General features: G+C 41.4%; 1 pseudogene; it reads right to left on the bottom strand.

Moving 5' to 3' along the window:
• LOC123442107 lies at positions 1–25071 on the bottom strand (annotated as a pseudogene).

Here is a 25071-nt window from a genome sequence, read left to right as displayed (position 1 = left end):
CTACTTACTTGCGATGGGGTATGCGTAGGCATAGTAGTCCCTCTGCTTCATATTGAATGCGCTCTCATGGGCTCGTGCGCGAACAACAAGGTAGTGATTGAACCCGGCGAAATCAAATGATCCATGCAATTTCTTGTTGCTTGCATGCACAAAATTAGCATTTAAAATTCGAATATGATGCATTCCAAACAAAACTAAGTACTAAACATCCAATGTGGAAGTCATTCACCCTCCTTGCAGCAGCTGCATCCTCTGATGAATTGGTAGCTGGCTCATGCCACCAGCCCAGGAGAGTAATTCCTATCTGTCCTCTTTGAGTTGCCTATAGAGTGGGGATTGCATTACATGGTCATGCTAATTTTTAGTATCAGTCAACCACTTCATTGTACTCCCCACGTCCCAAAATTCTTGTCTTAAATTTGTTTAAATATGAATGTATCTAGTCACGTTTTAGTATTTAGATACATCCATTTCTAGATAAATTTACGACAAGAGTTTTGGGACAGAGGGAGTATCAGGTTAGGACTCAAGGACACTAATATGAGAGTTACCTGGTACTTGGTTCTATACAGGGACACCGTTGAGGCATGTGCAAGCAGGAGGTGGTGGGCGGCCATGTACGGCTCCGTCGTTGCGTTCCCTCCAGCGCAGTTCATGCCAAAGGGATGAGAGCAGCGCTGCGGTGGCAACTGATACGTCTCAAACGTATCTATAATTTTTGATGGTTTCACGCTGTTATCTTGCCTTCTTTGTATGTTTTATGTACCTTTTATATCTTTTTGGGACTAACTTATTATTTCAGTGCCAAGTGCCAGTTCCTGTTTTTTTCCGTGTTTTTGACTCTTTTCAAATCTGATTTTGGAACGGAGTCCAAACGGAAGAAAAACCCCGAAATGATTTTTTCCCGAACGAAAGAAGTCCAGGGGGCTTTTGGGCCAAGCTAGGTGGGCTCCAGGGAGCCCACAAGCCCCCACTCCGCCACCAGGGGGAGGTGGCGGTGGGCAGGCTTGTGGCCTCCCTGGCCGCCCCCTGACCTAGGTTTTTGGCCTATAAATTCCCAAATATTCCGCAAAAAATCAAGGGAGCCTCGAAAATACTTTTCCGCCGCCGCAAGCTTCCGTTTCTGCGAGATCTCATCTGGAGACCCTTCCCGGCACCCTGCCGGAGGGGATTTTGCTGTTGGAGGGCTTCTTCATCATCATCATCGCCCCTCCAATGACTCGTGAGTTGTTCACTTCAGACCTACGGGTCCGTAGTTAGTAACTAGATGGCTTGTTCTCTCTCTTGGATCTTCAATACAAAGTTCTCCATGATCTTCATGGAGATCTATCCGATGTAATCTTCTTTGGCGGTGTGTTTGTCAAGATCCGATGAATTGTGGACTTGTGATCAGATTATCTATGATATATATTTGAGTCTTTGCTCATTTCTTATATGCATGATTTGATATCCTTGTAAGTCTCTCCGAGTCTTGGGTTTTGTTTGGCCAACTAGATCTATGATTCTTGCAATGGGAGAAGTGCTTGGTTTTGGGTTCTGCCTTGTGGTGACCTTTCCCAGTGACAGTAGTGGCACCAAGGCACACATCAAGCAGTTGCCATCAAGGGTAAAAAGATGGGGTTTTTATCATTGGTTTGAGATTGTCCCTCTACATCATGTCATCTTGCTTAAGGCGTTACTTTGTTCTTATAGACTTAATACACTAGATGCATGCTGGATAGCGGTCGACGTGTGGAGTAATAGTAGTAGATGCAGAAAGTATCGGTCTACTTGTTTCGAACGTGATGCCTATAGAAATAATCATTGCATAGATATTGTCATGACTCTACACAGTTCTATCAATTGCTCGATAGTAATTTGTTCACCCACCGTCTACTTGCTTTCATGAGAGAAGCCACTAGTAAACACTACGGCCCCCGGGTCTATTCACATCCATCGTTTACATCTCCGCTTTTACTTTGCTTTGTTACTTTGTTGCTTTCAGTTCTCACTTGGCAAACAATCTATAAGGGATTGACAACCCCTTCATAGCGTTGGGTGCAAGCTTTTGTGTTTGTGCAGGATCTTGAGATACTCTTCCGCCGATTGATACCTTGGTTCTCAAACTGAGGGAAATACTTACCGTCGCTGTGCTACATCACCCTTTCCGCTTCGAGGGAACACCAACGCAAGGCTCCAAGGCCACGGGGAAATCCTTTGCATACTTGCCTAGGAAGTCCCTTAAGGCGTAGCCGTAGCTGAAGTATTCCTCGTGCCGTCGACACCACTATTTCTAGCGCCGTTGCAAGGGATACACAACAAACATCAGCAACACGACACTGTTGAAGCCTCCGATGGTCTCTATGTTGGGCTCGTTGACGGTGACCCAGTGCTTCAACCTGTCTCCAAAGCTCTCAAAGAAGGCTTCAGCATACGTGGAGTAATCGTCTTAGCAACGTAGCAAATTCGATTTTATGTAGAGCATCTGAAAACTCTGGATCTTCGTGTTAATAATCCAGACGCCTTGATTTGCAGGTGTTAGAGATGGTGCCCCAAGATTGCACTCACATGAATCTGGGGCTGAGCAGTCCATTATATTCATCCTGAAGGGACTGGGGGAGATCGAAATGGTAGATTGTGACATGAGGTTGTATGCCTGCAACACATGCCAGGAAATGTCAGTTGACCGAGATCAGAGTGAAGAACATGTCCAAGCATGTGTGATTTCTTATACTTGCAGCAAGGAGGGGACGACTACTGCAACATGTTTGTGCCATTTCAGAATTGAGATAGAGAAATTAATCTTTACCATGGCGTATCAACTCATCTATTAAGTTGTTGTAGTACTCCAGGCCCTTTGGATTGATCTCTCCTCTTCCATCTACACAGTTGGAATTCAGTAAAAATATCAGGGATGTACTACTCAACTACTATATGGTTAACCCCTCTTCCATCTACACATGTGGCATCCAGTATAAAAAAGTTCAGAGATGTACTACTCAACTACTATATGGTTACCTAGTATAAGTCAGGGTCATGCAAAGGAGAATCTGTATGCGTCTAAACCCATCTCATACATAAGTTTTACATCATCCTAATGTCAAATAAGAAATTTAAATTATTTGATTAGTTAGCATCTGTCTGTACCCCATATGTGTCCTATTTTTAGGTAACCGGTGCTCGTGACACTAACCTTGTAATGATGATACTGATCTGCTGAAACATCCGCGGTAGATTTTTCATAGGAGTAACCTGGCATGCATGCTCATCAGCGCAATAGTCCCAAAAACTATTAGATCCCCGAGGCCATCACAAGATATGTTTTGCAACTGTTGGATTGCAAATGAACGAACGAACGATGCTGGTGATGATGAGTAATAGTACAAATCATAATCTGAACTGACCTTGATGGGTGAAGGTGTCCCAGATGCTGGGCTGTTAGGGAACGTCGCATGGGAAACAAAAAATTTCCTACGCGCACGAAGACCTATCATGGTGATGTCCATCTACGAGAGGGGATTTCCGATCTACGTACCCTTGTAGATCGCACAGCAGAAGCGTTAAGAAACGCGGTTGATGTAGTGGAACGTCCTCACGTCCCTCGATCCGCCCCGCGAACCGTCCCACGAACCGTCCCGCGATCCGTCCCACGATCCGCTCCGATCTAGTGCCGAACGGACGGCACTTCCGCGTTCAGCACACGTACAGCTCGACGATGATCTCGGCCTTCTTGATCCAGCAAGAGAGACGGAGAGGTAGATGAGTTCTTCGGCAGCGTGACGGCGCTCCGGAGGTTGGTGGTGATCTAATCTCAGTAGGGCTCCGCCCAAGCTCCGCAGAAACGCGATCTAGAGGTAAAACCGTGGAGGTATGTGGTCGGGCTGCCGTGGCAAAAGTTGCCTCAAATCAGCCCTAATACCTCAGTATATATAGGAGGGAGGGAGGGGAGGAGGAAGCCTCAAACCCTCAAGGTTTGGCCGAAATTTGAGGTGGAGGAGTCCTACTCCAATCCTACTTGGAGTAGGATTCCACCTTCCCACTTGGAAACTCTTTCCACCTTGTGATTTTCCCTTCTCAAACCTTATGGGCCTTAGTGGGAACTTATTACAGCCCACTAGGGGCTGGTTTATCTCTTCCCATAGCCCATGAGACCCCTTGGGACGTGACACCCCTCTCGATGGTCCCCGTCACCCCTCCCGGCACTCCCGGTACACTACCGATGAGCCCGAAACTTTTCCGGTAATGCCCGGAAACTTTCCGGTAACCAAATGAGGTCATCCTATATATCAATCTTCGTCTCAGGACCATTTCGGAAACCCTCGTGACGTCCGTGATCCCATCCGGGACTCCGAACAACATTCAGTAACCAACCATATAACTCAAATACGCATAAAACATCGTCGAACCTTAAGTGTGCAGACCCTGCAGGTTCGAGAACTATGTAGACAGGACCCGAGGGACTCCTCGGTCAATATCCAATAGCACGACCTGGATGTCCATATTGGATCCTACATATTCCGAAGATCTTTATCGGTTGAACCTCAGTGCCAAGGATTCATATAATCCCGTATGTCATTCCCTTTGTCCTTCGGTATGTTACTTGCGTGAGATTCGATCATCAGTATCCGCATACCTATTTCAATCTCGTTATCCGGCAAGTCTCTTTACTCGTTCCGTAATACAAGATCCCGCAACTTACACTAAGTCACATTGCTTGCAAGGCTTGTGTGTGATGTTGTATTACCGAGTGGGCCCCGAGATACCTCTCCGTCATACGGAGTGACAAATCCCAGTTTTGATCCATACTAACTCAACGAACACCTTCGGAGATACCTGTAGAGCATCTTTATAGTCACCCAGTTACGTTGCGACGTTTGATACACACAAAGCATTCCTCCGGTGTCAGTGAGTTATATGATCTCATGGTCATAGGAACAAATACTTGACACGCAGAAAACAGTAGCAACAAAATGACACGATCAACATGCTACGTCTATTAGTTTGGGTCTAGTCCATCACATGATTCTCCTAATGATTTGATCCCGTTATCAAGTAACAACACTTGCCTATGGCCAGGAAACCTTGACCATCTTTGATCAATGAGCTAGTCAACTAGAGGCTTACTAGGGACAGTGTTTTGTCTATGTATCCACACAAGTATTGTGTTTCCAATCAATACAATTATAGCATGGATAATAAACGATTATCATGAACAAACAAATATAATAATAACTAATTATTATTGCCTCTAGGGCATATTTCCAACAGTCTCCCACTTGCACTAGAGTCAATAATCTAGTTCACATCACCATGTGATTTCAACGAATCCAACACCCATATAGTTCTGGGGTCTGATCACGTCTTGCTCGTGAGAGAAGTTTTAGTCAATGGTTCTGAAACTTTCAGATCCATGCATTCTTTACAAATCTTTATGTCATCTTATAGATGCTGCTACTACATGCTATTCGGAAATGCTCCAAATATCTAGTCTACTATATGAATCCGTTTCACTACTCATAGTTATTCAGATTAGTGTCAAAGCTTGCATCGACGTAACCCTTTACGACGAACTCTTTAACCACCTCCATAATAGAGAAAAATTCCTTAGTCTATTTAGTTACTAAGGATAACTTTGACCGCTGATCAGTGATTCAATCCTGGATCACTCTGTGTACCTCTTAACAGACTTGCTGCAAGGCACACATCAGGTGCGGTACTCAGCATGGCATACTTTAGAGTCTACGGCTAAGGCACAGAAGACGACCTTCGTCTATTCTCTTTATTCTGTCGTGGTCGGGTTTTGAGTCTTACTCAAATTCACACCTTACAACACAGTCAAGAACTCCTTCTTTGCTGATCTATTTCGAATTCCTTCAAAAACTTGTCAAGGCATGCATCTTGTTGAAACTTCTATTAAGTGTTTTGATCTATCTCCATAGATCTTGATGCTCAACGTTCAAGTAGCTCAATCCAGGTATTCCTTTGAAAAACTCCTTTCAAACAACCTTTTATGCTTCACAAAAATTCTACATTACTTCTGATCAACAATATTTCAAGCACATATACTTATCAGAAATTCTATAGTGCTCCCACTCACTTCTTTGGAAATACAAGTTTCTCATAAACCTTGTACAAACCCAAAATCTTTGATCATCTCATCAAAGTGTATATTCCAACTCCGAGATGCTTGCACCAGTCCATTGAAGGATCGCTGGAGCTTGCATACTTGTTAGTATCTATAGGATCGACAAAACCTTCTGGTTGTATCACATACAATGTTTGCTCAAGGAAACCGTCAAGGAAACAATGTTTTGACATCCTATGTGCAATATTTCAAAAATAATGCAACAACTACTAACATAATCTAACAGACTTTTAGCATCGCTACGAGTGAGAAAGTCTCACCATAGTCAACTGTTTGATCATGTCGGAAACATCTTTGCGACAAGTCGAGCTTTTATTAATAGTGACTTATCACCATCGTCGTCTGTCTTCCTTTTAAAGATCCATCTTTACTCAATAGTCCTATGACCATCAAGTAATTCTTCCAAAGTCTACACTTTGTTTTCATACATGGATCCTCTCTCGGATTTCATGGCCTCCAGCCATTTGTCGGAATTCGGGCCCACCATTGCTTTCTACATAACTCGTAGGTTCACTGTTGCTCAACAACATGACCTCCAAGACAGGATTACCGTACCACTCTGTAGTAGTACGCGACCTTGTCAACCTACGAGGTTTGTAGTAACTTGATCCGATTCTCGATGATCACCATCCACTTCAATTGGTGTAGGCGCCACAGGAACAAGTTCCTGCGCCCTGCTACACACTGGTTGAAGTGATGGTTCAATAACCTCATCAAGTTCTACCACCCTCCCACTCAATTCTTTCGAGAGAAACCTTTCCTCGAGAAAGGATCCGTTTCTAGAAACAAACACTTTGCTTTCGGATCTGAGATAGGAGATGTACCCAACTGTTTTGGATATCCTATGAAGATGCATTTATCCGCTTTGGGTTCGAGCTTATCAGACTGAAACTTTTTCACATAAGTGTCGAAGCCCCAAACTTTCAAGAAACGATAGTTTAGATTTCTCTAAACCTCAGTCTATACTATGTCATCTCAACGGAAACACGCGGTGCCCTATTTAAAGTGAATGCGGTTGTCTCTAATGCATAACCCATAAACGATAGTGGTAATTCGATAAGAGACATCATAGCATGCACCATACCAAATAGTGCGTGGCTATGACGTTCAGACACATCATCACACTATGATGTTCCAGGTGGCATGAACTGCGAAACAATTTCCACATTGTCTTAACTGTGTACCAAAACTCGTAACTCAGATATTCATCTCTATGATCATATCGTAGACTGTTTATCCTCTTGTCACGACGATCTTCACTCTAAAATAGCTTTGAACTTTTCAACATTTCAGACTTGTGATTCATCAAGTAAATACTCTTGTATCTACTCAAATCGTCAGTGAGGTAAGAACCTAATGATATCCACTGCGTGCCTTAGCACTTATTGGACTGCACACATCAAAAATGCATTACTCCCAACAAGTTACTCTACTTGTTTCATGTGGCATGTTTTGCATGTCTCAAGTGATTCAAAATCAAGTGAGTCCAAACGATCCATCAGCATGGATCTTCTTCATTCCTTTTACACCAACATGACTCAAGTGGCAGTGCCACAACTAAGTGGTACTATCATTATTACTTTTTATCTTTTGGCACTAATATTATGAACATGTGTAACACTACGATCGAGATTCAATAAACCATTGAGGGTAATTATTCAAGCAAATATAATAACTATTATTCTTTTAAATGAATAATCGTATTGCAACAAACACGATCAAATCATGTTCATGCTCAACGCAAACAACAAATAACAATTATTTAGGTTTAACACCAATCCCGATGGTAGAGGGAGCGTGCGACGTTTGATCATATCAACCTTGGAAACACTTCCAACACGTATCGTCACCTCGCCTTTAGCTAGTCTCCGTTTATGCCGTAGCTTTCATTTCGTGTTATTAATCACTTAGCAACCGAACCGATATCCAATACCCTCGTGCTACTAGGAGTACTAGTAAAGTACACATGAACATCATGTATATCAAATATACTTCTTTCGACTTTTGCCAACCTTCTTATCTACCAAGTATCTAGAGTTGCTCCGCCTCAGGGACCGTTCCCCTCATAACAGAAGCACTTAGTCCCGGGCTTGGGTTTAATCTGGGGTCTCTTCATTAATGCAGCAACTGCTTTGCCATTTCACGAAGCATCCCTTCTAACCCTTGCCTTTCTCGAAACTTAGTGGCTTTACTAACCATCAACTATTGATGCTCCTTCTTGATTTCTACTCTCGCAGTGTCAAACATCGCGAATCGCTCAAGGATCATTGTATCTATCCTTGATATGTTATAGTTCATCACGAAGCTCTCACAGCTTGGTGGCACTGACTTTGGAGAACCATCACTATCTTATCTCGAAGATCAACTCCCACTTGATTCAAGCGATTGTCGTACTGAGATAATCTGAGCACACGCTCAACGATTGAGCTTTTCTCCTTTACTTCGTGGACAAAGAATCTTGTCGGAGGTCTCATACCTCTTAACAAGGGCACATGCATGAAATCACAATTTCATCTCTTTAGAACATCTCTCATGTTTCGTGACGTTTCCAAATGTCTTCGACGCCTTGCTTCTAAGCCATTAAGTATTTTGTACTGAACTATCGTGTAGTCATCAGAAACGTGTATGTCAGATGTTCACAACATCTACAAACGACGCTCAAGGTGCAGCACACCGAGTGGCGCATTAAGGACATAAGACTTCTGCGCAGCAACAAGGATAATCCTCGGTTTTACAGACTCAGTCTGCAAAGTTTGCTACTATCAACTTTCAACTAAATTTTCTCTAGGAACATATAAAAAACAGTAGAGCTATAGCGCAAGCTACATAGTAATTCGCAAAGACCATTAGACTATGTTCATGACAATTAGTTCAATTAATCATATTACTTAAGAACTCCCACTCAAAAAGTACATCTCTCTAGTCATTTGAGTGGTACATGATCCAAATCCACTATCTCAAGTCCGATCATCACGTGAGCCGAGAATAGTTTCAGTGGTAAGCATCTATATGCTAATCATATCAACTATACGATTCATGCTCGACCTTTCGGTCTCATGTGTTCCGAGGCCATGTCTGCACATGCTAGGCTCGTCAAGCTTAACCTGAGTGTTCAGCGTGTGCAACTATTTTGCACTCGTTGTATGTGAACGTTGAGTCTATCACACCCGATCATCACGTGGTGTCTTGAAACGAAGAACTGTCACAACGGTGCACAGTCGGGGAGAACACAATTTCGTCTTGAAATTTTAGTGAGAGATCACCTTATAATGCTACCGTCGTTCTAAGCAAGATAAGGTGCATAAAGGATTAACATCACATGCAATTCATAAGTGACATGATATGGCCATCATCATGTGCTTCTTGATCTCCATCACCAAAGCACCGGCACGATCTTCTTGTCACCGGCGTCACACCATGATCTCCATCATCATGATCTCCATCAACGTGTCGCCATCGGGGTTGTCGTGCTACTCATGCTATTACTACTAAAGCTACGTCCTAGCAATATAGTAAACGCATCTGCAAGCACAAACTTTAGTTTAAAGACAACCCTATGGCTCCTGTCGGTTGCCGTACCATCGACGTGCAAGTCGATATTAACTATTACAACATGATCATCTCATACATCCAATATATCACATCACATCGTTGGCCATATCACATCACAAGCATACCCTGCAAAAACAAGTTAGACGTCCTCTAGTTGTTGTTGCATGTTTTACGTGGTGACCATGGGTATCTAGTAGGATCGCATCTTACTTACGCAAACACCACAACGGAGATATATGAATTGCTATTTAACCTCATCCAAGGACCTCCTTGGTCAAATCCGATTCAACTAAAGTTGGAGAAACCGACACTCGCCGGTCATCTTTCAGCAACGGAGTTACTCGTAGCGATGAAACCAGTCTCTCATTAGCGTACGAGTAATGTCGGTCCGAGCCGCTTCGATCCAACAATACCGCGAAATCAAGAAAAGACTAAGGAGGGCAGCAAAACGCACATCACCGCCCACAAAAAACTTTTGTGTTCTACTCGAGAAGACATCTACGCATGAACCTAGCTCATGATGCTACTCTTGGGGAACGTCGCATGGGAAACAAAAAATTTCCTACGCGCACGAAGACCTGTCATGGTGATGTCCATCTACGAGAGGGGATTTCCGATCTACGTACCCTTGTAGATCGCACAGCAGAAGTGTTAAGAAACGCGGTTGATGTAGTGGAACGTCCTCACGTCCCTCGATCCTCCCCGCGAACCGTCCCACGAACCGTCCCGCGATCCGTCCCACGATCCGCTCTGATCTAGTGCCGAACGGACGGCACCGCCGCGTTCAGCACACGTACAGCTCGACGATGATCTCAGCTTTCTTGATCCAGCAAGAGAGACGGAGAGGTAGATGAGTTCTCCGGCAGCGTGACGGCGCTCCGGAGGTTGGTGGTGATCTAATCTCAGCAGGGCTCCGCCCAAGCTCCGTAGAAACGCGATCTAGAGGTAAAACCGTGGAGGTATGTGGTCGGACTGCCGTGGCAAAAGTTGTCTCAAATCAGCCCTAATACCTCAGTATATATAGGAGGGAGGGAGGGGAGGAGGCAGCCTCAAACCCTCAAGGTTTGGCCGAAATTTGAGGTGGAGGAGTCCTACTCCAATCCTACTTGGGGTAGGATTCCACCTTCCCACTTGGAAACTCTTTCCACCTTTTGTTTTTCCCTTCTCAAACTTTTTGGGCCTTAGTGGGAACTTATTACAGCCCACTAGGGGCTGGTTTATCTCTTCCCATAGCCCATGAGACCCCTTGGGGCATGACACCCCTCTCGATGGTCCCCGTCACCCCTCCCGGCACTCCCGGTACACTACCTATGAGCCTGAAACTTTTCCGGTAATGCCCGGAAACTTTCCGGTAACCAAATGAGGTCATCCTATATATCAATCTTCGTCTCCGGACCATTCCGGAAACCCTCATGACGTCCGTGATCCCATCCGGGACTCCGAACAACATTCGGTAACCAACCATATAACTCAAATATGCATAAAACATCGTCGAACCTTAAGTGTGCAGAGCCTGCGGGTTCGAGAAGTATGTAGACATGACCCGAGGGACTCCTCGGTCAATATCCAATAGCGGGACCTGGATGCCCATATTGGATCCTACATATTCCGAAGATCTTTATCGGTTGAACCTCAGTGCCAAGGATTCATATAATCCCGTATGTCATTCCCTTTGTCCTTCGGTATGTTACTTGCCTGAGATTCGATCGTTAGTATCCGCATACCTATTTCAATCTCGTTTACCGGCAAGTCTCTTTACTCGTTCCGTAATACAAGATACCGCAACTTACACTAAGTCACATTACTTGCAAGGCTTGTGTGTGATGTTGTATTACCGAGTGGGCCCCGAGATACCTCTCCGTCATACGGAGTGACAAATCCCAGTCTTGATCCATACTAACTCAACGAACACCTTCGGAGATACCTGTAGAGCATCTTTATAGTCACCCAGTTACGTTGCGACGTTTGATACACACAAAGCATTCCTCCGGTGTCAGTGAGTTATATGATCTCATGGTCATAGGAACAAATACTTGACACGCAGAAAACAGTAGCAACAAAATGACACGATCAACATGCTACGTCTATTAGTTTGCGTCTAGTCCATCACATGATTCTCCTAATGTTGTGATCCCGTTATCAAGTAACAACACTTGCCTATGGCCAGGAAATCTTGACCATCTTTGATCAACGAGCTAGTCAACTAGAGGCTTACTAGGGACAGTGTTTTGTCTATGTATCCACACAAGTATTGATAATAAATGATTATCATGAACAAATAAATATAATAATAACTAATTATTATTGCCTCTAGGGCATATTTCCAACAGTCTCCCACTTGCACTAGAGTCAATAATCTAGTTCACATCACCATGTGATTTCAACGAATCCAACACCCATATAGTTCTGGGGTCTGATCACGTCTTGCTCGTGAGAGAAGTTTTAGTCAACGGTTCTGAAACTTTCAGATCCGTGCGTTCTTTACAAATCTTTATGTCATCTTATAGATGCTGCTACTACGTGCTATTCGGAAATGCTCCAAATATCTACTCTACTATATGAATCCGTTTCACTACTCATAGTTATTCGGATTAGTGTCAAAGCTTGCATCGACGTAACCCTTTACGACGAACTCTTTAACCACCTCGATAATCGAGAAAAATTCCTTAGTCTATTTAGTTACTAAGGATAACTTTGACCTCTGATCAGTGATTCAATCCTGGATCACTCTGTGTACCTCTTAACAGACTTGCTGCGAGGCACACATCAGGTGCGGTACTCAGCATTGCATACTTTAGAGTCTACGGCTAAGGCATAGAATACGACCTTCATCTATTCTCTTTATTCTGCTGTGGTCGGGTTTTGAGTCTTACTCAAATTCACACCTTACAACACAGTCAAGAACTCCTTCTTTGCTGATCTATTTCGAATTCCTTCAAAAACTTGTCAAGGCATGCATCTTGTTGAAACTTCTATTAAGCGTTTTGATCTATCTCCATAGATTTTGATGCTCAATGTGCAAGTAGCTCAATCCAGGAAAAAAATGACACTTTAGGAAATAACCGGAGATGGTGGGGGTGGGGGCACGTGGGTTTCTCTACGGTTTTTCGTTCGTGGAGGTTTTTCATTGGAAAAGAATATCGGTGGGAGGTTTGCACGTACGAGAGGGAGGTTGTGCGTGTCAAAGGAGGAGGTTGAACCATCACGACAGACGGCAGATCCTCCTTTAATAGTAGAGATTACTCCACACATCGACCCGTGTCCAGCATGCATCTAGTGTATTGAGTTCATGACGAACAGAGTAACACCTTAAGCAAGATGACATGATGTAGAGGGATAATCTCAAACCAATGATGAAAACCCCATCTTTTTACCCTTGATGGCAACAACACGATGCGTGCCTCGCTACCCCTTTTGTCACTGGGTGAGGTCACCGCATGGTATGAACCCCAAACCAAGAACTTCTCCCATTGCAAGAATCATAGATCAAGCTGGCCAAACAAAACCCACAACTCGAAGAGAATTACAAGGATATGAAATCATGCATATAAGAGATCAGAAGAAACTCAAATAAGATTTGTAGATAATTTGATCATAAATCCAGAATTCATCGGATCTCGATAAAGACACCGCAAAAAGAAGATTACATCGGGTAGATCTCCATGGAGATCATGGAGAACTTTGTATTGAAGATCCAAGCGAGGGAAGAAGCCATCTAGCTACTAGCTATGGACCCGTCGGTCTATGGTGAACTGCTCACGCATCATCGGAGAGGTCATGGTGTTGATGAAGAATCCCACCGTATCTGAATCCCTCCTCCGGCAGGGCACCAGAACGTGCCCCAGATGGGATCTTGCGGAGACAGAAGCTTGTGGCAGCGGAAAAGTACTTTCGATGATCACCTGATTTTTTCTGGAATTATTGGGAATATATAGGCGAAAGACCTAGGGCAGAGGTGTCCTAGGGAGCCCACAAGCCTAGGAGGCGCGGACCCCCTCGACGAGGCTAGGGGGCTTGTGGGGTCCCTGGTGACCCCCTACCTTGGTTCTCAAGTTCCTCGATCTTCTTCCGTTTCGGAAAAAATCTTTTTGGAAGTTTCGTTCCGTTTGGACTCCGTTTAAAATCCTCCTCTGAAAAGGGTCAAAAACACGGAAAAAACAGGAATTGGCACTTGGCACTGAGTTAATAAGTTAGTCCGAAAAAAGATATAAAACGCATACAAAACATCCAAAGTTTGACAAGATAATAGAACGAAACCATCAAAAAATATAGATACGTTGGAGACGTATCAAGCATCCCCAAGCTTAACTCCTGCTCATCCTGGAGTAGGGAAGTGATAAAGACTGAATTTTTGATGTGGAATGCTACCTAGCATAGTTGTCCTTTGTAACTTCTTTCGTGTGACATGAATGTTCAGATCCATAAGATCCAAAACAATAGTTTGCTATTGACATGAAAACAATAATACTTCAAGCAAACTAGCAAGGTAATCATGAACTTTCAAAATAACAAGTCCAAGGAAAGTTATCCCTACAAAATCATATAGTCTGGCTATGCTCCATCATCCTCACACAACTAATTTAAATCATGCACAACCCCGGTATTGGCCAAGTAATTGTTTTCGCACTCTTACTTTCTCAAACTTTTTATAACTATCACGCAATACATGACCGTGAGCCATGGATATAGCACTGTAGGTGTAATAGAGTGTGGTGGTGGTTGTGAGACAAAAAAGGAGGAGATGGTCACATTGACTCGGCGCATCAAAGGGCTATGGAGATGCCCATTAATAGATATCAATGTGAATGAGTAGGGATTTCCATACAAAGGATTCACTAGAGCTATAAGTATGTGAAAGCTCAAAAGGAGAACTAGTGGGTGTGCATCCAACTTGCTTGCTCACGAAGACCTAGGGCAATTTTGAGGAAGCCCATCATTGGAATATACAAGCCAGGTTATATAATAAAGACTCCCACTAGCATATGTGGGTGACAAAACGAGAGGCTCTCGATCATGAAGAATGTGGTGCTATTATGAAGCACAAGTGTGGAAAAAGATAGTAGCATTGTCCCTTCTCTCTTTTTCTCCCTTTCTCTTTTTATTTTATTTTTATTTTTTTTGTTTGAGCTCTTTGGCCTCTTTTCATATCTCTTTTTTTGGGGGCTCTTTGGCCTTTTTTTATTTCCTCACACGGGACAATGCTCTAATAATGATGATCATCACACTTTTATTTACTCACAACTCAAAGCTTAGAACGATGATGACTCTATAGGAAATGCCTTCGGCAGTGTACCGGGATGTGCAACGATCTAGCTTGGCGTATGACGTTGAAACATCTCGCTAGCTATCTTATGATCATGCAATGGCAATATGAGAGTGACGGCACAAGTCATGAGACGGAACGGTGGGAGTTGCATGGCAATATATCTCGTAATGGCTATGAAAATGCCATAGTAGGTAGGTATGGTGGCTGTTTTGAGGAAGGCATATGGTGGGTTTGTGCACCCGCGAAAGTTGCGCGGTACTAGAGAGGCTAGCAATGGTGGAAGGTGAAAGTGCATCTATACCATGGACTCACATTAGTTATGAAGAACTCACATACTTGTTGCGAAAGTTTTTATTAGTAATCGAAACAAAGTGCTAAACGCATACTCCTAGGGGAAGGGTTGGTAGGTGTTAACCATCGCGCGATCCCGACCTCAACACAAAGGATGACAATCAATAGATCAATTATGCTCTGACTTCCTAACATAGCGGTTCACCATACGTGCATGCTACGGGAATCACTAACTTCAACACAAGTATTTCTAGATTCACAACACCCTACTACCATAACTCTTAATATTACCAAATCCATGTCTCAAAACTAATTGAGAGGAATCGAAACTTTTCTTTCTACTCAATGCACATGAAGATGGAGGTTTTTGTATCCTCTTTGTGTACCTATCACCTTTGGGACTACTTTCATAGCATAAGCCAACTACCAAGTCACGCACCACCGTGCTCTAAAAGATCTAAGTGAAGCACATAGAGCAAAATTATCTAGCTCAAAAGATATAAGTGAAGCTCGATGAGCATTCTAGCAAAATCACGATGAGTGCATGTCCCTCTCAAAAGGTGTGCGGCAAGGATGATTGTGACACAAGAAAAATAAAAGATTCCTACGGTACAAGACGCTCCAAGCAAAACACATATCATGTGGTGAATAAAAATATAGCTCCAAGTAATGTTATTGATGGATTGGAGACGAAAGAGGGGATGCCTTCCCGGGGCATCCCCAAGCTTAGGCTTTTTGGTCTCCTTGAATTTGACTTGGGATGCCTTGGGTATCCCCAAGCTTGAGCTCTTTCCACTCCTTATCTCTTTGTCCATGAGAACATCACCCAAAACTTGAAAACTTCACAACACAAAACTTAAACAGAAACTCGTGATATCATTAGCACAAGAAAACAAACTACCACCTCATTAGGTACTGTAGCAATCTTGATTTATATTTATATTAGTGTTAGATTACTGTATTCTTACTTTTCCATGGCTAGTACCCCCGATACTATCCATAGTTTCATCAAAACAAGCAACCAACTCAACAAAAACAGAATCTGTCAAAAACAGACTAGTCTGTAGCAATCTATATACTTCGTATACTTCTGGACCTCAAAAATTCTGAAAAATTACGAATTCCTGGGAAAAGGCATATAGACGAGAATAAAAAAAATCAACTTAAAATCTCTTTCTGAATAAAAATGAAAAATAATCTCGTGAGCGAAAAGTTTCTGTCTTTTTCCAGCAGGATCAAACAACCATCACCAAGACTAGTCATAAAGGTTTTGCTTGGCTCAAACACAAAAAGAAACACAAAAGACACAATTATAACAGAATTATGATGGTGTGGACGCAACAAAACAGAAAGAAAAAGAAAAATTCATTGGGTTGCCTCCCAACAAGCGCTATTGTTTAACGCCCTTAGCTAGACATAAGGCGATAGAATCACGTATCGTCGTCTTTGGTGCTCAAACCATAAGTAGCCCTCATCATGGATTCATAAGGCAATCTTATTTTCTTTCTAGGAAAGTTCTCCATGCCCTTCTTTAAAGGAAATTGAAATCTAATATTCCCTTCCTTCATATCGATGATAGCACCGATAGTCCTTAGGAAAGGTCTACCAAGAATGATAGGGCATGTAGGATTGCAATCAATGTCAAGGACAATGAAATCCACGGGTACATAGTTCTTATTTTCAATAATAAGAACATCATTGATCCTTCCCATGGGTTTCTTGACAGTAGAATCCGCAAGATGCAAATTAAGAGAACACTCCTCAATCTCATTAATACCGAGAACATCACATAAAGACTTTGGAATCGCGGAAACACTAGCACCCAAATCACACAAAGCATTGCATTCATAGTGTTTTATTTTCATTTTGATAGTAGGTTCCCACTCATCTCGAAGCTTTCTAGGGATAGAGACTTCCAATTCAAGTTTCTCTTCAAGAGATTTTATCATAGCTTCGATGATATGATCGGTAAAGGCCTTGTTTTGGCTATAAGCGTGTGGAGAGTTTAGCATGGATTGCATCAAGGAAATGCATTCAATCAAGGAGCAACTATCATAATTGAATTCCTTGAAATCCAAAGTAGTAATTTCATTACTACTCAAAGTTTTAATATCTTCTACTCCACTTTCAATGCTTTTAGCATCAAGATAGATGGACTCCGAATCATTGGGGCATTTTTCAACGAAGGTGGATTCATATCCAGCCCCATCATCATTAGGTTTGACACAAGAAAACAAAGATTCAATGGGAGTCACACCAAGCACTTTAAGATCTTCGTGATTCTTTTCACGAGAACACGCCTTTTTAAGCCATTCATGTCTAGCACGAATTTGGGCGATTCTTTCTTTGCTCTCACTCATGGAAACACGCATAGCTTTCAAAGTTTCATCCATATTGATCATGGGAGGAGCACATCTAACTTTCAAAGCATCAATATCACTAGACATTATATCAACGCTCTTAGCGAAATCGTCAATTTTGAGTAGTTTTTCCTTTATGTACGCATTGAAAATATTTTGCGAGTTGATAAACTCTTTGATATTACTCTCTAGATCAGAGGGTGATCTATTGTAATTTCCATGAGTATTGTTGTAGGAGTTTCCAAAGTTATCAGAGGGGTTACTAGGAAAAGGCCTAGGAACATAGTTTCCTCTAAAAGCATTGTTGTTGCCAAAATTATTCCTACCAACAAAATTAACGTCCAAGCTAGCGTTGCTACTCTCAATCAAGGAAGACAAGGGCATATCATTAGGATCTAAAGGAGCACTTCTACTAGCAACCAAATTAATTAACTCATCCATCTTAGCACTCAACGAGTTAATTTCTTCTATAGCGTGTACCTTCTTACTAGTAGGTGACCTTTCAGTGTGCCACTGAGAGTAGTTCGTCATGATATTGTCTAGGAGTTTTGTGGCTTCTCCTAACGTGATTTTCATGAACGTCCCACCTGAGGCGGAGTCCAAGATATTTCTAGAAGCGAAATTCAAGCCAGCGTAGAAGACTTGTATAATCATCCAAAGACTCAAGCCATGAGCGGGACAATTTCTAATCATCAATTTCATTCTCTCCCAAGATTGTGCAACATGTTCATGATCAAGTTGCTTAAAATTCATGATATCATTACGGAGAGAGATAATCTTAGCCAGCGGAAAGTACTTGGATATATAAGCATCTTTGCACTTATCCCAAGAATCAATACTATTTTTGGGCAAAGACGAAAACCAAGTTTTTGCTCGATCTCGCAACGAGAAAGGAAAAAGCTTCAATTTAATCACATCATTATCCACATCTTTCTTCTTTTGCATATAGCAAAGCTCTATGAAGGTATTGAGATGGGATGCAGCATATTCACTAGGAAGGCCGGAAAATTGCTCTTTCATAACAAGATTCAACAAAGCGGCATTGATTTCGTATGACTTCGCACTAGTGGCGGGAGCAATCAGAGTACTAATAAAATCATTATTATTAGTATTCGAGAAGTCACAAAGTTTGGTGTTTTCAGTCATGGTGACTTCAGCAAGCAAGCAAGCACACAAGCCAACAAAGAGCAAGCGAGAGAAAAGGGCGAACGAAAAAGGCCAACGATGAAAAGGGCAAATGTTTTTTTGTCAATTTTTGTTTTTTTCAGAAGTGGGGGAGAGGAAAACGAGAGGAAAAAAAGTAAATGCAAGAGATGAGTTTGCGACACTTACTTGGATGAGTTCTTGACTTGATCCTCCCCGGCAACGGTGCCAGAAATCCTTCTACTATGTCGACAGAAACCTTATGTCGTCTCTTGAGCTTGCGTTGGTTTTCCCTTAAAGAGAAAAAGGTGATGCAGCACAGGAGCAGTAAGTATTTCCTTCAGTTTGATAACCAAGGTATCAATCCACTAGGAGAATCTCTCAAGTCCAGAGTACCTGCGCAAACACAAAAGAGCTTGCACCCAACGCTATAAAGGGGTTATCAATTCCTTCAAGATTGATTGGAAAGTGAGATCTGAAGACGGAAAGTGCAATGAAGTAAAAGAGTAAGGCTGAAAATATGGTGTGAAGTAGACCCGGGGGCCATAGTGTTCACTAGAGGCTTCTCTCAAAATAGCAAGTATCACGGTGGGTGAACAAATTACCGTCGAGCAATTGATAGAACCATGCAAAGTCATGACGATATCTAAGGCAATGATCATACATATAGGCATCATGTCCGAGACAAGTAGACCGATACTTTCTGCATCTACTACTATTACTCCACACATCGACCGCTATCCAGCATGCATCTAGTGTATTGAGTTCATGACAAACAGAGTAACGCCTTAAGCAAAATGACATGATGTAGAGGGATAATCTCAAACCAATGATGAAACCCCATCTTTTTACCCTTGATGGCAACAACATGATGCGTGCCTCGCTACCCCTTCTGTCATTGGGTGAGGTCACCGCACGATATGAATTCAGAACCAAGCACTTCTCCCATTGCAAGAATCATAGATCAAGCTGGCCAAACAAAACCCACAACGAAAAAAATTTCTCTTTCAGGAAATTCAATTTTATAGATAGTTTTTCAGTATCCTTAAAGATTCTAATTATGTGTCGAAACATTTTATGTATCACACGAAATTTGTATAAAACTATGCACACATTTTTTTAAATGTCACAGACATATAATGGAAATGTGCAATATCTTTTATTTTCAACACTCATTTATTTTCTGAATTATACAAAATAAAGTTCTGAATGATATGAATTTTTTGTTGAATTACATAAACTTTCTCAAAAAACGTCATATAATTTTTTAAATGCATCAACATTTTTAACCATATATGTATATAACACTAATAAATATTAATATTGTATTAATATTTGAAAATTATTTGCGATTTTTTTGAATGAAGTACATTAAATAATAATTTATAATAATTTCCAAAATATAAAAACAAAAAGAACAAACTAAAACTGATGTCCTCTTATTCGGCGTCTTACGCCCGTGGAAGAAGAACCAAGCTGGTTTCTAAAAAAACATGGATGTACAAAAAGTCACGAATTTGGAAGAAGTTCAAGAATTTCAAAGTTCTGTTCATGAAAATTTGAAAAGTGCGTGCGCATGTAAAAAAGTACATATTAACAAAAAGTTGAAGAATTCTACTTTTTCGAGTATTTGGAAAACTTTCATGAAAATGAAAACGTTCAAGATTTTGAATTAAAAAATCAACAACTGATTTTTTTATCAAATTGGTCCAATTTTTTAAAAGCTCATCTATTAAAAGAACATCAAATTTCAGCAAAATACAAATATTATAAATTCATTAATTTTCAAAATAAATTTATTGAATTCGTAAAAAATCATTGATTTTGAAAAAAGGTTATTATAGAAAAATGTACATTGCTTTCGCACAAAGTGTATCAATTCTGAAAATAGTTCATAGATTCAGAAAAAATGTTCTAACAAAATAATTACATTGGATTTGAAAAATATTCAGAAATTTTGATACAATTTCATTGATATTAAAATATTGTCAAATTTGGTAAAAATTACATAAGGATTTTAAAAATAGTTCACGAATTTTACATATTTCACAAATTCAACAATGGAAAGTTAAGAAAAGGTGATAAATAAAAATAACTAAACCAGGAAAACCTTTCCAAGAAAAATAAATAGAAATGTATATAATAAAAATATGAAGAACACCTTTCCAGGAATAAAGAAAAGACGCAAAAAAGAAGAAAGGAAGAAAATAGTTGTTAGTAAACACGTAAGTTGTGCTGGTGGGTTGGAAACACACTACTTGTGCTGTCGCCCTTTTGCGAAACACGCGCTTAAGGCGGTATTTAGGATTTGTCTGAGCGAGACACACCCGCACCCCTATTTGACACAGCACTTTTTTTTTGAGACAACATCACGAAGCTTTATTGAGACGTCATAATATTTACAGGGACGGCTATGATATAGGAGACCCGTAGGCGTCAAAATGTGGAGGAACACACAATGCGTGCACATTGGGCCAGCCCAGCAAGTGTTACAGTACTGGACCGCAGAAGATGGTTACTGTAAGAACATGTATTGCGGTCTGTTACTGTACTTACTCAGTCGGTTTAGTGTTGCGGCCTGTTTTTGGTCATTTTTTATTCCTGGTTTGTGTTTTCTTCTGGTGTTTTCATTTTTACATATTTTTATATAATTTTCTGTATAATAATTGTTTTTTACATATATAGTGAACATTATTTCAAAATACACACATAACATTTTCTCAAGATACGATGAATATTTGAAGGAGGGGTTAGTTAGGATTAAAGAAGAAGATAACGCTTTTAAGTAAGATTATGTAACAATTTTCATAGGTGTAGCATTTTTGTTAAAATATACTAGAAAATGTAAAAAAGGAAAAGAAAAAGAAATCAAAACAGAAACAGAAACATAAAAGAAAAAAAGAACCAGCAGAGTGACCGTGGGCCGGCTCAAACTGGGTTGTCAGGATGCCGAGCTTCAGTGTAGCCACGATATTTTGACGCGCACGAGGGTCAAATAAAATATGCCGATCTAAGAGTTCTAGAAGGACAAATAAGAAAGGGGTAACCCTTTGCGGGAGGCTAGTAAGGGTCATTTTTTGTGGAGTAATGCTACACCTACAAAGGCTTACGTAAAGATTTTACGTACAAACTGATGTGTAAGATTGTGATTGGTAATTGAGGGATGAGGGGCCCCACCCTCACTGAAAATCAGGGGGGGAGAGAAGAGTTAGTTTGGAAGGTTAAGTAAACCTTTGTAAGTTTTTGTATGTCTAGCATTATTGTTTTTTGTGAGCTGAGAGGGCACCACTTGTTCCGAAGGCACATGTTTTCGTCTGTTGTGTTTCAAAAGAAAAAAACAAATAATACAAATGTTGTGGAATCGTTGTCTTCCAGTGCCTCCATGAGAAGCATTATCGTGGAAGCTCAGCCGCCGTCACCTCTCGCGTGTTGAATGTTTCTTCGAGATTTTTTTTCTGTATTTTTTTTTGGGATTTTGATGGTTTTGTTCCGGTTCTTTTGGGGACAGGGTTTCCTAGGGTTTTTGTGTGTGTGGGTGTTGGGGGGGGGATAGCACGAAAAATGTGTTTTTTGCCTTTCATGAGAACCACAAATTTGTTTCTCGGGAAGACATAGATTTGCTTCCACAAGAGGCCCAATTGTATCTCTCGATAAATGTGAGAATAGCACGAAAATGTGTTTTTTGGCTTCCATGAGAATCACAAATTTGTTTCTTGGGGAGGCATAGATTTGCTTCCACGAAAGGCCCAATTGTATCTCTCGATAAATGTGAGAATAGCACGAAAAATGTGTTTTTTGGCTTCCATGAGAATCACAAATTTGTTTCTCAGGGAGGCATAGATTTGCTTCCACAAGAGACCCAATTGTATCTCTCGATAAAAAGTATTTTCTTTTTTGCTTCTACTGGACGCATAAACTTGTTTCTCGTGGAGCGCAGGTGCCCTTTGCTGCCCATCGGAAAAGAAAATAAATGTGTTCTTTTGCTTTCGCGTGATGCACAAATTTGCTTTTTATGGAGGCACATATTTTCTTCCGATGTCTCTCAAAAAGAAAAGAAAACCATTTTCTTTGCTTCCGAGAGAAGCACAATTCAGAAAGAAAAATACGTTTTTTTGCGAGAGGCACATATTTGGTTCTCGTGGAGGCACATATTTGCTTCCTCAAGAGGCACAACTCAAAAAGGAGAAAAACACCTTATATTCTTCCGTGAGAGGCACAAATTTGCTTATTGTGTAGACATACGTTTGTTTTCGCGAGAGGCACAACTTGGAAAGGAAAGAAAAACACTATTTTTCTTACGCAACAAGCTTGAAAAGGGAAACGACAAGTTTTTTTTTCTTATTCCGAAAGAGATACATATTTGCTTCCGCGAGAGGGACAGATGTGCCTTTTGGAAAGGGGAAAATATGAAGAAAATTCATGCTTGTGGCTCATTTTTTTCTGTCAATTTCTTTTCTCAGTTTTTTCATGAAAAAAGTTCGTGGGAACCTATCAACATTGTATCTGGTTTCAAAGATCTCGATGCGAGAAATCCAGTAGTGAAAATGGTTTGCGATTTGGACATGCAATTTCAGAGATAAAACATTTTGAATAAATGAATGCCTGAAAAAACAGAAAACTTCGCGCAGTGCGCCATTTTTCTGTGAAGGCGTGAATGTCCTTTGGAAGGGGTACCCCTTATTAGTGATTTCAAGGAGTTCCCCGTATACAAAGCTACCGAGAGGTGAGGCTCTTGGGCCAAATCATTAATTCTTTCATAGCCGATTTGAATGTTTTGGAGAAATCAACAACAGGGAGATCAAATGCTCGAGTTCGGCCAAACTGGCGTATTGCACCGCCGGAAGGAATGAGCAAAATAAATGTGGATGCGGCCCTAATTAGGAATGCCTCGTGGGATCTGTAGATGTTGTTTGCAGGGACACACGGGGGATTTTCATTGGTGCCTCGACGATCACTTGGGTTGGAGTTATAGACCCAAAAGCCTTGGAAGCCCTAGCAGGCCGTGAAGCGCTATCTTTAGCAGGCGATCTTTTATGAACGGAGAATATATGTTGCATCTGACTGCAAAATTTCATCGATGATATGAAGCTGAGAAGCGGTACTTGTTGCAATGCCATCATTAGAGAAATCATGGGTCATTTTATTTTTTTCACTAGTTGCATTTGTAGTCCCGAGTATAGGAGCTCGAATACCGAGGCTTATAATTTAGAAAAGCATATTCTGTTACTTGCGGTTGACCGTCATCTTTTGTCAGGCAATCCGGTGATTCTACTTGTATCTATGTAAATATTGTGACGACTCAAATAAAAGCATCGTAAGATTGTCTAAAAAAATAATACAAGTAATATTGCGATCGTGCGTTTTCTAAAAGATTCTTCTTTCGATGTACCTAAAGATTTGTTGTTAGTAAAAACCAATGCAAATTTTCGAACGACAAGTATTATGGTATAGTGAGAGTAGATAATGAAAAACAAAAGATCATGATCTTAAAATAAAAAAATAAAAAAAATAAATGATCTTGCATAGGCTGAAATTTAACCCGGCATGGCACATCATTGCAATCTCGATCTCAAAATAATCTCTTCTTTTTTCGGGAATTGATCTCAAAAAAAGTTGGCGCCGCGCACGTTGGCAGCCTTGAAACTTAAAGCAGGCATTTGGTGTGCCCACCCCACGCACCATGATGAACTGCCTGGCTCTGGCGAAGAGATTGACACATACAGCTTTACACGAACTGCATGCATCACAGGCCTGAAACCCTGTTGAGGTCGCTTTCAAAGTGCGTTGTCGTACGTAGATACCACCACGTCCGCACAACCTCCTTTTTCGAGGATTTTTTTTGTTTTCGCACGATGCGGGTGCAAAAACAAAACGTGAAATAAATGATACCCGCTCCTGTGGCTGGCACTTGTTACTATAGCAGCAGTAGAGCAGAGGCCCGGTGCAGCAGCTATCTGCGCTTAGAGCATCTACACCCGGACCCGGACACGTCCACACAGACAGGTCACATCTTTAATAATGCATCCTATATTTAGATACCTTAAATTTTATATCTCAAATTCATACAATTCATGTGACTATTACATCGACGCATTACACATCCTGTCCGGCTATTCCATCACTAACAAACATGTCATCGGACTATCAAAATTTAGCATGTTTGCATATGGTGTAGGTTATCCGCGGCTGCCCTTTTCCTTCTGGGGCCATTGTTGTCCTTGTTTTGGACTTACCGGTTGAAGACGCAGTACGGATCGAGCCGGATCGGCTTTGTCGTCGGAGCTATCCTCGCCCCCGCTCACCTCCTTCTCCTCCTTTCGTGGCAGTCCGGCCAT

Source organism: Hordeum vulgare, chromosome 3H (assembly GCF_904849725.1).
Source record: "Hordeum vulgare subsp. vulgare chromosome 3H, MorexV3_pseudomolecules_assembly, whole genome shotgun sequence".
Lineage (NCBI taxonomy): Eukaryota > Viridiplantae > Streptophyta > Magnoliopsida > Poales > Poaceae > Hordeum > Hordeum vulgare.
This window is presented reverse-complemented; position numbering and strand designations above follow the sequence as displayed.